At 39.9% G+C, this 12,325-nt stretch overlaps 1 pseudogene; it reads right to left on the bottom strand.

Annotated features, from left to right (window-relative positions):
- Positions 1–10,238: 10,238 nt before the first annotated feature.
- LOC148740831 (uncharacterized) lies at positions 10,239–10,901 on the bottom strand (annotated as a pseudogene).
- Positions 10,902–12,325: the final 1,424 nt, after the last annotated feature.

The following is a 12,325-nucleotide window of genomic DNA, read 5'->3' as shown; positions in this document are numbered from 1 at the left end:
TTTTTTACCCGCATACTATTTGCCGCAGCTATTGCTCATTGGAATTTGATCGGACATATAATGAGGAGGAACAGAGAGGAACACTACGTTACAGCATAAGAATGGAGGCCAGAGGGGAGAAGGAAGAACACAGAGGAACACTGCGTTACAACATAAGAATGGAGGCCAGAAGGGAGAAGGAGGGACAGAGAGGAACACTGCGTTACAGCATAAGAATGGAGGCCAGAGGGGAGAAGGAAGAACACAGAGGAACACTGCGTTACAGCATAAGAATGGAGGCCAGAAGGGAGAAGGAGGAACACAGAGGAACACTGCGTTACAGCATAAGAATGGAGGCCAGAAGGGAGAAGGAAGAACACAGAGGAACACTGCGTTACAGCATAAGAATGGAGGCCAGAAGGGAGAAGGAAGAACACAGAGGAACACTGCGTTACAACATAAGAATGGAGGCCAGAAGGGAGAAGGAGACCTTGAAGACGAAAGACGAATAGCTGGGTGGCAATCATGGACGATTATTAGAACTTTAGCAACAAACTGAAGTGGATGGAAAGAGAATTTCAAAGCCATATGTGCCTATATAGAGAATTTCCTCAGTAGCATACGGATTATGTAGATAATTAACAATTATTCCACAAGCGCGCGTTGGATATGAGATGATAGATAGCCAACGAGGCGCGTAGCGCCGAGTTGGCTATAATCATCTCATATCCAACAAGCGCGAGTGGAGTAATTGTTTTATTAAAAAAAAGCGCCCCCAAGATATTAGACAAATCTTCTCGACTTTATTTTGTTAGAAGAATCCGGATGTTACAATGTACAGATATTAGATTATGGTATATTGGCTCATATACCATAATGGCTAAGCCAATAAAAAGTCTTGAATTGCATTATCCAATGATCCAGTTTTTAATAAAAAAAAATTATACCATGGAATATGCTGTGGCTAGTTTAGATGCCGTCACTAAATATGCTGATCTTCAGGTTAAATAATACGATGAAGTATTCGCAAAACTTCACAGTCAGCATATGGATAAGTTACTTCCATGTTTCTGTACTGCCTAGGAAAATTTTCTCTGCTGTAGGAGGCTTAAATAGAGTATTATCGAAACCGAATTTTTTTAAAGCAACATCTGGCCACCCTGAACATTTACGTCGAGAAATAAGGTTGACCGATTCAATTTTTAAAACAAATAGTGCACACGCCACTGCAATTAAGCATTGGAATTGAGATACTGTACAAACAATACCGACTTTGCAAGCATTAAGTTATCTGTTCTTATTTAGCGAATCTGGAAACGCAACCATTGGCGAAGTTTATCACAGCAGATTAATCGGCAGAAACAATAAAATCTTATAAAAAAAATTAGAATTCTGCTATAATAAGCTCTTTGCAGAGCTCATAGAATCTCCGGTCAACCCTGGTTTTTTAAACGTGTCTCAGCCGTTGACAGGTAGTATAAACCCGCTGTTCTGTCTTCGAGTTAACGGAAAAGTTCTTTGGGAGTGGCGGAAACTAAAAAAGAGTTTAATGCTCTTCAGCTTTATTGAATAAAATCGGCGATACGTTGTCCTGGTGTTGCCGCGCTCGTGTCGATAAGCTGTTCACAGCAGAGTGGAATATACCGTCAAGAGGGTGAACCAGGCCTCGAATGGCACCATTCGCCGGGCCGTTAGATCGAAGTGCGGGTCTTGCCTTTCGCCACATCGGGACGAGATCCTCCAAGAACCAGATGAGGCGATCGAGGGGCTGTTAAAAAGAGAACAAGAACTGGTTACTGAAAACCACAGACTAAAGGCCAAATTTTAGGGTATTCCATCCCGTTTTGAAACAGCGATTCATTTGTCATTAACCAGAGGTACACAGAATAGGCCTACACTTTTACCTATATAAATCTGATCAAATGACTAAATCAAAACGCTGGTTTTATAAGTGTTGAACTATATTATTCTGAACGCAAACTTTCAAAGTATTGAGAGCAAATGTGCCCAAAAATCGAACATTTTCAAAATATGGTGGCAAGAGCCAAAAATTCTATTGGGCTCATATTCTCAAGTTAGGTTGGTCTAAGAGTGAAACAAACCACTGCATACTTCGTTTGGCTGAATATCGATTTATTTTCGAGAATATCGATAACAACTGAATTACGCCAAAATGTGGCTTTTGAGGCTTTAAGTTTCAGACGCATCCCGGAGCGTCGCGTCACAAAATGAAAAAAAACCTGGATTGATAAAAGAACCAAATCTTGAAAAACCACATCAAGACATATGTCGATTGCAATTTGAGCAACAAAATAATTAACCGGAAATCTAGGTTTCGGAAGGCGGAGGGTAGTTCTTTTGGATCTCCAAAGGATTTTTTGGGGAAATTATTCGGGGATTTAATCAATTTTGAAGTTGGCTAAAATGCGCCGATTCGACGGTGTCGTCAATTAGTCGAAAATGTACACTCATTCGCGCAAACTCGATTTTTTCGCATTTTACGTCCAATCTACTGCTTATTTAACATAATATGCTCTTACCTTCTATGTTTCTGAGGATTGCAGTCCTAAAACTGTTGCATCTCCCTCACATAAGAAATATTTGCTTAAATGCTAGTCTTTAACCGAACCACGAACCAAATGTAAGCGGAATTTTGCTGGTTCAGAAACGTGTTCCTCGTGGGCGGAACGACGCTAACTAATTCAAAGTGAGATCTACTGAGATCGACAACTTCGCACAAATAATAATAATAATAATAATAATAATAATAATGTTTCATTGTCAGGTCCACTAGGTGGCTCTTCTCTGTTAAAAGTACATAAATTACAATTAAAATAAATCAAATTAAGTTATTCACAAATTACGCAATATACAATTAAAAGTAGAAGTAAGATTGACAGACTAAAAACTACAGTAAAACTAGCTAGTCGCTCTGTACTCTATTACCTAAAAAATTCCTTGAAAGTCTTAAAAAGGTTCTGTAATCTTTACAGTTTCTAATAGATTCTGGTAAATTGTTGAATAGCTTCGACGCATTGTCTTGGAAAGTGCTGTTTTCGGTCGGGACCACTAATCTAATTGAATTGCTTGAGCGCAGTTCCTTGCAGCATTCCTGTTTTATCATTTTAAGATAATCTGGCCAAGTCTCAGTGTTAGGCAAAGCTTTAAAGCATGATTTCAGGAGGTTCAAATCTCTTCTCTCTTTGATTGGAAGCTATCCGATTTTAAGTACATCCCGAAAGTTCTTAACATAATTACTGATCCCCATGAAATTCTATTGTTCTCTCTCTGCATTAAATCAACGATTGTAGTCTTTAAGATGACAAAACAACTGTTTGAGGAAAACTGAGGCGGTCCTTTTTGTTAGCAGGGAAATTATTAGAAAAGGCCTCAGCTGGCTGCAATATTTCTCATAATGCCATATGCCTCAATAATTATCCATTAAATAGTGACCGAGTACAAAACCTGCAACGGCAAATTGAACTCGTTGCAAACGGCGAAGTAAGAATTGTGGTAAAGGGTAAAAAGCCAGATCTGCATAATCTAGTTTTGACAAAATCAATGTTTCTACCAGTTGCTTTCTAAGCTCATATTTGGCAAGGTATTTTAATTTTCTTGGTATCGATAGAGTGGCGTAGCATCCAGATACCGTGCGCTTGATGTGGTCGTCCCACTTAAGATCTTCATTGATGTGAACTCCAAGCAGTTTGCAAGACTTAATACATTCTAGTTTATAACCACTGACTACGATATTAGATCATACTCGTCACGGTGATGTACTCTGAACATTTGCGGGGTGGATAGGATCATAACCTTGGTTTTTTCGTTGTTAAAGGTGAGGGTACTCTACTTAGACAAGGCACTTAGGTTTATTAATTGATTGGGAGATAGTGTTTCTACTGTTATTTAGGTCAGATATTTTAGCATGATCGTACATTGTTGTGTCGTCCGCATACTGGAAGCATTTGACATTTACCTTCTCCTGAAGATCCGCAACATAGATATTGAATAGCACCGGACCCAAGATGGAGCCTTGCTGTCACGTTTACGGATACGAACTCTAATCTTTTTCAATTATGAAACTCTTCCGTTTTTAGCACAAAGACACTAAGAAACTTACAATGACTTTCTATTTGATTTGTTAGCGCGCTTTGTTTGATTTCTGTTCCGTGACTAGCGAATATCCGCTCGAAGTTAGCTGCATAAAGCACTATTCATTTCTATTTCCCCTACGTCAAAGTGTAAAAACTAAATTCGCCTTCTATTAGCAAGTAGTTCGGTTGCGAGGAGTCATTGTAGCGAAAGCATTTCGGAGCCGAACGAAGTTTAGAAGTTCTCTACCCCGGAGTCAAGATCCGATGTAAGTCACGCTTGTAATATTCCTCATTTTTATCATTTATAGTTTCGTAGTCTTTCGGTTTTCCTCATATCGAACCTTCATGTATCCGTTCTATAGTTTTTACCGCCTGTGCTGTACAAAGACTGCCAGCTTAAGTGAATAAAGAGTTTGATGCTGCTGCTTGTCTACAGTTCAACACTGTGGTTATACTGGCGAACTCCGGTGCACAACACCACGTGTCTGCGGCTTCGGGAACGCGACACTTGCGGAACCCCCAAATTCAAGTTTTTAACCTCTGAGCACGTGTCATCGAATTGTTTACGATGTGTAATATAATTGAGTGTCCATATCAGGAAGTCTCTAGGAAAACCTAGTATACTCATCTTGGTGATAAGATTTCTGAAATAAATCGTATCGAAGGCTTTGGAGAAGTCGGCTAAGATCATCATAGTTACCTCCAAACGTTTCATGGCTTTTACTACGTCGTCTCGTATGGCTTGAAGTACAGTAGTAGTCGATTGTCCCTTTCCATAGGCAGAAATGTTATTGTTGAGAACATTGAAATAGAACATTGTACTGTGAAACACGTGGCTTCCGGAACTTAGGTCTTGTTTTAAATATAGGAAACAGGAGTAAACAGTAATCTAACCTCGTTAGTGATTTTAAAAATGTATCATAATTAATTGTATCACTTATTTTTAAAATTATTGTTAATTATTGATAAAGCTCATATTGGGTCAAAAAGAGCGAAAGATTTGCAAATGGCATAGCCCATCCTTCAGATGTGCCGTTAGAGAAAAATACATTGTTGGAATACTTGTATATTTCAAAGAAGCTGTATTAGAGTTAAAACTGGATAACCACGACCTTTACTGAAAATGTTGTACTAGCCAACGTTCAACAGAGTTATATTAACACTACTTCTTTCCCAGAGCCTACCATGCCTTGTTAAGTTACTCGTTTCGCTAGCAAGACTACGATCCAAGTAGTGCGTTCTCATATTCACTTTCATCTATTACTGGCAGCGGTCAAAAAGCTCACGTCTGGTACTAAAACCATTCATTCTAATCACTACACCAGCTGTATGCCTAAGGACTTAAAGTAAAATACATGTTCGCTGAGCGTTAATTGTACTAGTATTGTATATTTGAAACAGTGGCTTTGAAAGAATCAACCCAACTAGTAAGTTATTTGGTGCTCTTATCGAAGAAGCTAGCCAAGTAAGAAGTAATTTTTCCCCCGTAAATACGATCGGGTTCAAAGCCATCAATGAATTGCATGGCAATATATTGTAAAGTCTAGATGATGCGTAAAGACACATTATAGGCCTGTTGTCTGATCAGAACAGAGTTTTCACCCCCACTGCGTAAAAGCTAACATCTATATTTTTCTAGCAAAAAAAAGAGTAAACAAACCCATGCTGGGGTTAATCTGTCCTTCCAAGTGAATTAAGTTTAAGAAGTAAATGACTTTTTATAGACGGTCTAAAAAAACGCATCTCTGTTTAGCTATAGTGAATCAGCAAGGTAAATTAGTAACCCGTTAGATTTGCCGACAGGGCGCGGGTCTTTTCGCAGGCAGGGAGTTCAAGGTTTGGATTAGTTATTTATTCCATACTTTTACAAACACAATTTTCAACTAATTCTTGCAAAATATCTATAAAGGGCTGCTTCCGCTTGCTGGTTATTGAAGAAACGTCTAGTTCAAGCGCAGTGCAGATCTTCCGTAGGATCCCAACGGAAAACTTTGACAACTGGGACTGGCACGCGATTTCACAAATGTTGTATTTGTCATACATGATTGGGTACTGAAGGTCGAAAGTCTTTATTACTTCCTCAGTCAGCTCTTGGATGTCTTTCTCTGTGTTTGCCTAATGTCTTCCATAATCATCATCGCGAGTGCTGAAAGTTTTTTTCGCTGTCAAGCGGGAAAAAAATCCTGCTATCTGCTGAGGTGTAAGGGAGTCATCCTTTTCAGAGATACTGGAGCCATCGCTGTGCTTAGCTCTTCGCATTGCCTTGGAAATGTTCGTAGGGTCAGCCTTTTGCCCAGTGCGTTCTCCCTCTTGAAATACTTGAGGAAGATAGTTTTTCTGAGCATCCGGGTGAGGTTCTTTTTTGTTATTCTCGCGGAATTAGGAGCACACGCCATCATCATCATCTTTATTTGCCTTATTTTAACAATAAAAAATATTTAATTAAAGCGATAACAGTTGGAAGGCGAGGAGACCCAAGAAGCCACCAGGCTTATGGGAGAGCCACCTCACTTACAATAATAAATTAAGTAAAGAAAAAGTGCTGCGAATGTGCGGCTTGATCAATTCAGTGATTATTTAAGTAAAAACTCTTGCAATTTCGTTTTAAAGCTGAGAAAGTTCGACGAACGAGTGACTGAAATAAGGAGAGAGTTCCAAATTTTAGGACCTTGGTAGAGAATTGTAAATTGCTTGACATGTGTACTGCACAAATGCGTTCGATAATTACTGGCTGTTCTTGTACCATAGTTGTGAATTTGGTTATTCCTTACAAAAAGATCGAGAAGAAATGGGGGCAATAAGTTATTTTTGAAATAAAACATAAATTTGGCGATTTCAAACGTATTGACTTGGAAATATCTAAAATTCCTTGTTTGGAGATTAAAGGGGCAGAGTGGTCTCGATAGTCTGAGTTGGTGATAGCCCGTACAGCTCGCTTTTGCAAATAATAAATTCTATTTAAGTTAGATACGTATGTGGACGACCAGACGGAGTTACAATAGGCGATATAAAGATAAACTAAGGTGTAATACAAAGTGAGTTTGGTTGCGGAGGATAGCGAACAGCGAGACCTAAATATAATACCTATTGATTTAGCGATTTGCTTACATACATAGCTGATATGGTATTTCCAGGTGAGATGATTGTCAATATAGACCCCAAAGAATTTAGTTACATTAGCTTGTTGTAGGGGTTTACCTCCAAAGGAGAGAGAAATGCTGGAGTTAAATTTCCTCTATCTGGGTTTAAAAATGATGTTGTTGGTTCTCTTTATATTAACTGAAAGCTTATTACATTTTAGCCAAACGTCAATGTTTTGGAGTTCATCATTAAGTATGGATTCTAAGCAATTTAGATTTGAGTAAGAATAAAAGATGCTAATGTCATCAGCGAAAAGTAGAGGGTCTGATAATTCAGAGGCATTAGGAAGGTCATTAACGTGTAGAATAAACAATAGTGGGCCTAAAATCGAACCTTGAGGGACTCCACACTGGATGGTTTGCATCGGAGAGCAAGCTTGATTGAATTGGACAAATTGCTGGCGGAAAGAAAAGTAGCTTTTAAACCATTGCAGAGCCACGTCACGGACACCATAGTGCTCCAATTTGACAAACAAGGTTTGGTGGTCGAGAGTGTCGAATGCTTTGGAAAGATCTAGGAAAACACCCACCTTTGGTGTTGGTCGACTGCAGATGCAATTTTATTTACCAAATGAATTAACGCGTACGATGTTGAGTGATTTTTCCGAAATCCGAACTGACAGCGGTAAGGTATATCGTGGTTTTCGGCAAATTCTACTAAGCGATTGTATATAACTGTTTCGAAAAATTTGGAAAAATTAGACAACAAAGAAATAGGTCTGTAGTTTGCAAAAAAGCTAGGATCCTCTGCCTTGAAGATGAGAATGATTTTAGCGATTTTAAGTTTTTTCGGGAAAATGCCTTTTAGTAAAGACATATTGATGATATCTGCCAAAGGAGCAAAAATAAGGTGAGATGAATATTTAATGCATGCATTGGTAGTACAGGACCATTGGTAGTACAGGACCATTGGTAGTACAGGACCATTGGTAGTAAACGATCATTATCCTCTCACGATAGATACATCTTCATGTAAAGTTTAGGGAACGATACCAGCCCCATGCTCCAGTTTAGCTGCGTACAATGCCATTGCCTTGTCGTAAAACGTTTTTTGTCTTAGGGCATACCTGTGTTTGCCACAATCCAGATGTTTTTCTAAGGAAAAGAAATGCTGGAAGGACTTGATACACCTCTCCTCTGGACATTAAAAGAGCCCACTTCCTTTTTCACAGGTTAATTCGTCACTGTCACTCTCTCTCGCTAAAGCCTTTGTCAATTATGTTGTTTGTTTTGCGCTTCGTCTAGCTTTTACGGTTTGTAAAGAAACGTTGGAGTGCGTATTTTCTGTATGCTCGTTTAACTGAGGAAGAGAGCTACTGCTTTGTTGACAGAAACTACTCCAAGGTAAAAGTTTACTGCAACCAACTCCATACGCTCTCCACACTCGCACACCTTCGTTGGTGTATGCAATACCCCGAATCAAAATATGGCGTCTAATTTGAATTGCCATTGTTCTGGACTGACTAGCCTCTCACACATGTGATAATCATTTTGTGTTTCCATGTCAAGACGAGGCTAGTAAGTCCAAAACAATGGTAATTCAAATTGGACGCCATATTTCGATTCGATGAATGTTATTAGTAAAACTTACTCCTTATCATTTCACTGGTGTTGACTTTGTAGTGGGTTACGGACCGCTCACTACCACACTGACTCCAGCCATTCCGCCAGATGACTCAATGGCCGTCATCATCTGCGATGCTGTCTCGATGTCATGGCCAGCATTGAGGTAGATTTTCATGTGACTTTTTATTGTAGATGCTTTACGGTCATATGCGCCTTTTTCACCTTGGGGGTCTGAAAAGTCAAGGCGCTTTAGGTTGATTCCATGCTTTGTTGCCACTTGGTGGACCGATAGTAGTGTTGATGCATAATGATAACAACCGGCGTTATCCTGCCTGAGGTGAACAGAGTTAATTTCTGGCATGATTTCCTTCAGTCTAGTGAAATCGTCGTCAATAATGACAAGAAAAGTTGAACTGTCCTGGGTACAGCTTTCAAAAGAATGCACGAAGGTTAACATTTCAGTTTTATTATTTGCTTTTTTTCTCATTACTACATTGATGTGCTAAGGAATACCATGCTTTCCAAACCAGTCGCTTTGACTTTTAAGGAATCTTCTTAGCAAGAACTTCATCGCCCAATCTATTGTAAGGAGGACGGACTGTGCATCAAGATTTTCAAGAATTTAGAGCCTTGCCGTATTCTGGTTTATCGCCCAAAGAAGGTGGGCCTTCCAAGCTGGAATATTCTTTCGTGCTTGTGATATTTTGTACTCCAACTCGTCTCGTTCTTCGTCGCAGTGAACACATCCAAGGGTGTCCTGGATTTCATGGATTACATTCGGGAGTATTTTGTAGTTGTTACATTTTGCATTGTGCTCGTCATCAAGTGTCTTGACGTAATCACCGTCTTCAGGATAGCTCAGAGCGTAAGCACGACAATGATCAGGGATCATTGACTCATTTGAGACGTAAGGTAAAAGGTAAGGTCTGCTTACGAGCTAGTGGCCCCTCAGGCCGGCGTTTAACTCCGGTTTCTGTAGCATGAAACGACTAGGAGTATTTCTAGTCTCCCCTAGATGGGATGCTAGTCCATCGCAGGCCCCCCCAGCATTAAATTTGCCGATACCCATTTAAACACCTGGGTGAAGAGAGGCACTATGAGAGTAAAGTGTCTTGCCAAAGAACACAACACAACGTCCCCGGCCGGGGCTCGAACCCGGACCACTCGATCCGGAGTCGAGCGCACCAACCATGAGGCCACCGCGAGACGTGGACCTTCAAGCAAGTGACAGACATTCAAATAATGATACTAGAAAACATCTGATACGACATGCTGTCACGAGTTTACAATTTCTGCCGTTGTTCCAATTTGTTAGACCACGTGAAGGCGCGAAAACAAAATCCTTTTTGTCTCAAGGGGCCACGATCCTTTTAGCGAGCGTCAATAATAGCGACCTCTGGTTGGACTCGATTTTCTGAGCATGCGAAAAATCTTAATTTTTTATTCTTGGACAATCAGATTAGTCATACACGGAACATACACTGAGAAGTTTGCATAACGCACTTCGACTCATTGGCGTGAAACCCACGTCTTTACAATAGCCAAGATACTGCAGCACAATTTGCTCAGGCATGAGACTTCTCACAACATTGGGGATCTTTACTTCGACATTTGATGAAAGTTTTAATGTTTTTTCGCCAAAAGGTAGATCTTGTATAACCGGTATTTGAGTTCTGGTGATAAATGACAAGAAATGAGGTTCTGTCCTCGTGTACCGGTTCACAAGAGCCAATACAAAAGACCAAACAATACACAATAGCTAACCAATAACTCCTAAACAAAGAAAGAACAATGGTGATTCCCTTGTGAACCGGTACACCAGGACAGAACCAGAAATGATCGAGCTTCTGTGGTGCACTGTACATCCTCGTGCTTTTCACAGAAGGAACTTTGGACCATGGAGCAATAAATGATGTCTAGCTATGTTAAAGTGGTACCTGGACGAGTAAGGCATTCATCTCTGCAAATCCTTGAAAGTCAGTTCGTTTACCACGATGGATAAAATCTGTCTTCGAGTGCTCCAGTGAGTTGTATTGTTATAAAAATCAGTGAGACATTCCATCATGGAGAATTCGATAGTAGCTGCCCCAAGTTTTGATTTTACTATTGAGAAGAGTAACATTTCAGAGTCCTCTGGGGCAATTTCAGTCAAACATGCATCAACAGTTTGTTGCGCCTCTCGGATGTAATGCCGTTTGGGCCGTTTGGATGCTTCTGCCCACGGTTTTTCCAAAGAATGGCGGATTGGATTAATATCCCTTGAAGTGAGAAACTCGTTCAGCTTTACTTTTGGTGATCCACTTTTTTCCTCGGCGAAAGATGGTTCGTAAAGACTTGCTTCTAGTGAAGGTCTTAAATTTTAAGTAAAAGAGACTTCACGAGGCTCCTCTATCTCTTCTAATTTTTTTCTAAATGGAAAAAACAACGACAAAGCGAGTGTAAACTGCAAATTTCCTAAGATATTTCTTGGATTAAAAGCGCTTTACAATACATAAAAACACTGAATTGAGGTTTCAGATGTAGATAACACGAGTGTAGAAAGGGACATCAATATTTTGTTTTGCAAAAAGGTCCTTTTATCATTCTCCTCGCATAAACATACGCAAAAGGAGACTTGTTTCTGGGACAAGCTTGAGAGAATAGTCTTTCCCCTTGCGATGTCACTAAAATGTCATGGTGGTGAATCCATTTTCCAGGGGTACAGACTACTCCTTTCCCCTATGAGACCAAAGGGTTATGTTAACATTTTTAATCATGGATGAAGTACATCTGCAAAAAATTGTTACGGAAACAAAAGACTTATGTTTTAAGGCTTCCTTTACCATCATAATTTCTTGCAGACTGCGGAAGAATGGCTATGATGGTCAACAGAATTTGATGGTTTATAGAGTATAAGGTGTAACTGTGAGGGTGGTAGAAATGGTTAGCCGAAAATCTTCTTTAACAGTGGTTACTAGTTATACGTTTGGATTCGCTGAGTCTGTCCGTGAATGCCATTGGCATTTGTATTGACTGCAGGTACATATATGCGGTCGAAGCTTACCAGGACTAAGTTTTTCCAACTGTTCAACAACATTGACGGCTACAGAGGCAACCGATGGTTAGGCCGCAGTGGCTGCCACTTTCTCGTCTGTAGCGAGGGCTCTCAATGCTTTTTGACATGTTGCACAAATGCCTTGAAAAAATCAAGAGCCATTAGTAGTAATTACGCAATTTGAAAAAAATATATATTTCAGGTGTCTTGAAAAGAAAAGGTAAGCTAAAAGGTAATTCACTTGAGCCAACTTGAAGAAACATTCCTGTCTTCTTTAATATTATTTGCGGAGCATCACGTTTCCCTATTCCTCTGTCACACTTTGGCCGGGTTGTGTCACTTTTACCATGGTTTGATAGATCAGATGGAACTCTGCACCTCGACCTGGCATCTCTCATCTACCCCAAACTAAGCTTTGCACAGTGCAAGGGACATATTGTCATGGATCCGGAATGTATGTTAACAGGAGAAGCGAATATAGCTGCTCGGCTAAGAATGAAGTCAACTTCGTC

The sequence above is a fragment of the Stylophora pistillata genome, chromosome 1 (genome assembly GCF_964205215.1).
Source record: "Stylophora pistillata chromosome 1, jaStyPist1.2, whole genome shotgun sequence".
Lineage (NCBI taxonomy): Eukaryota > Metazoa > Cnidaria > Anthozoa > Scleractinia > Pocilloporidae > Stylophora > Stylophora pistillata.
This window is presented reverse-complemented; position numbering and strand designations above follow the sequence as displayed.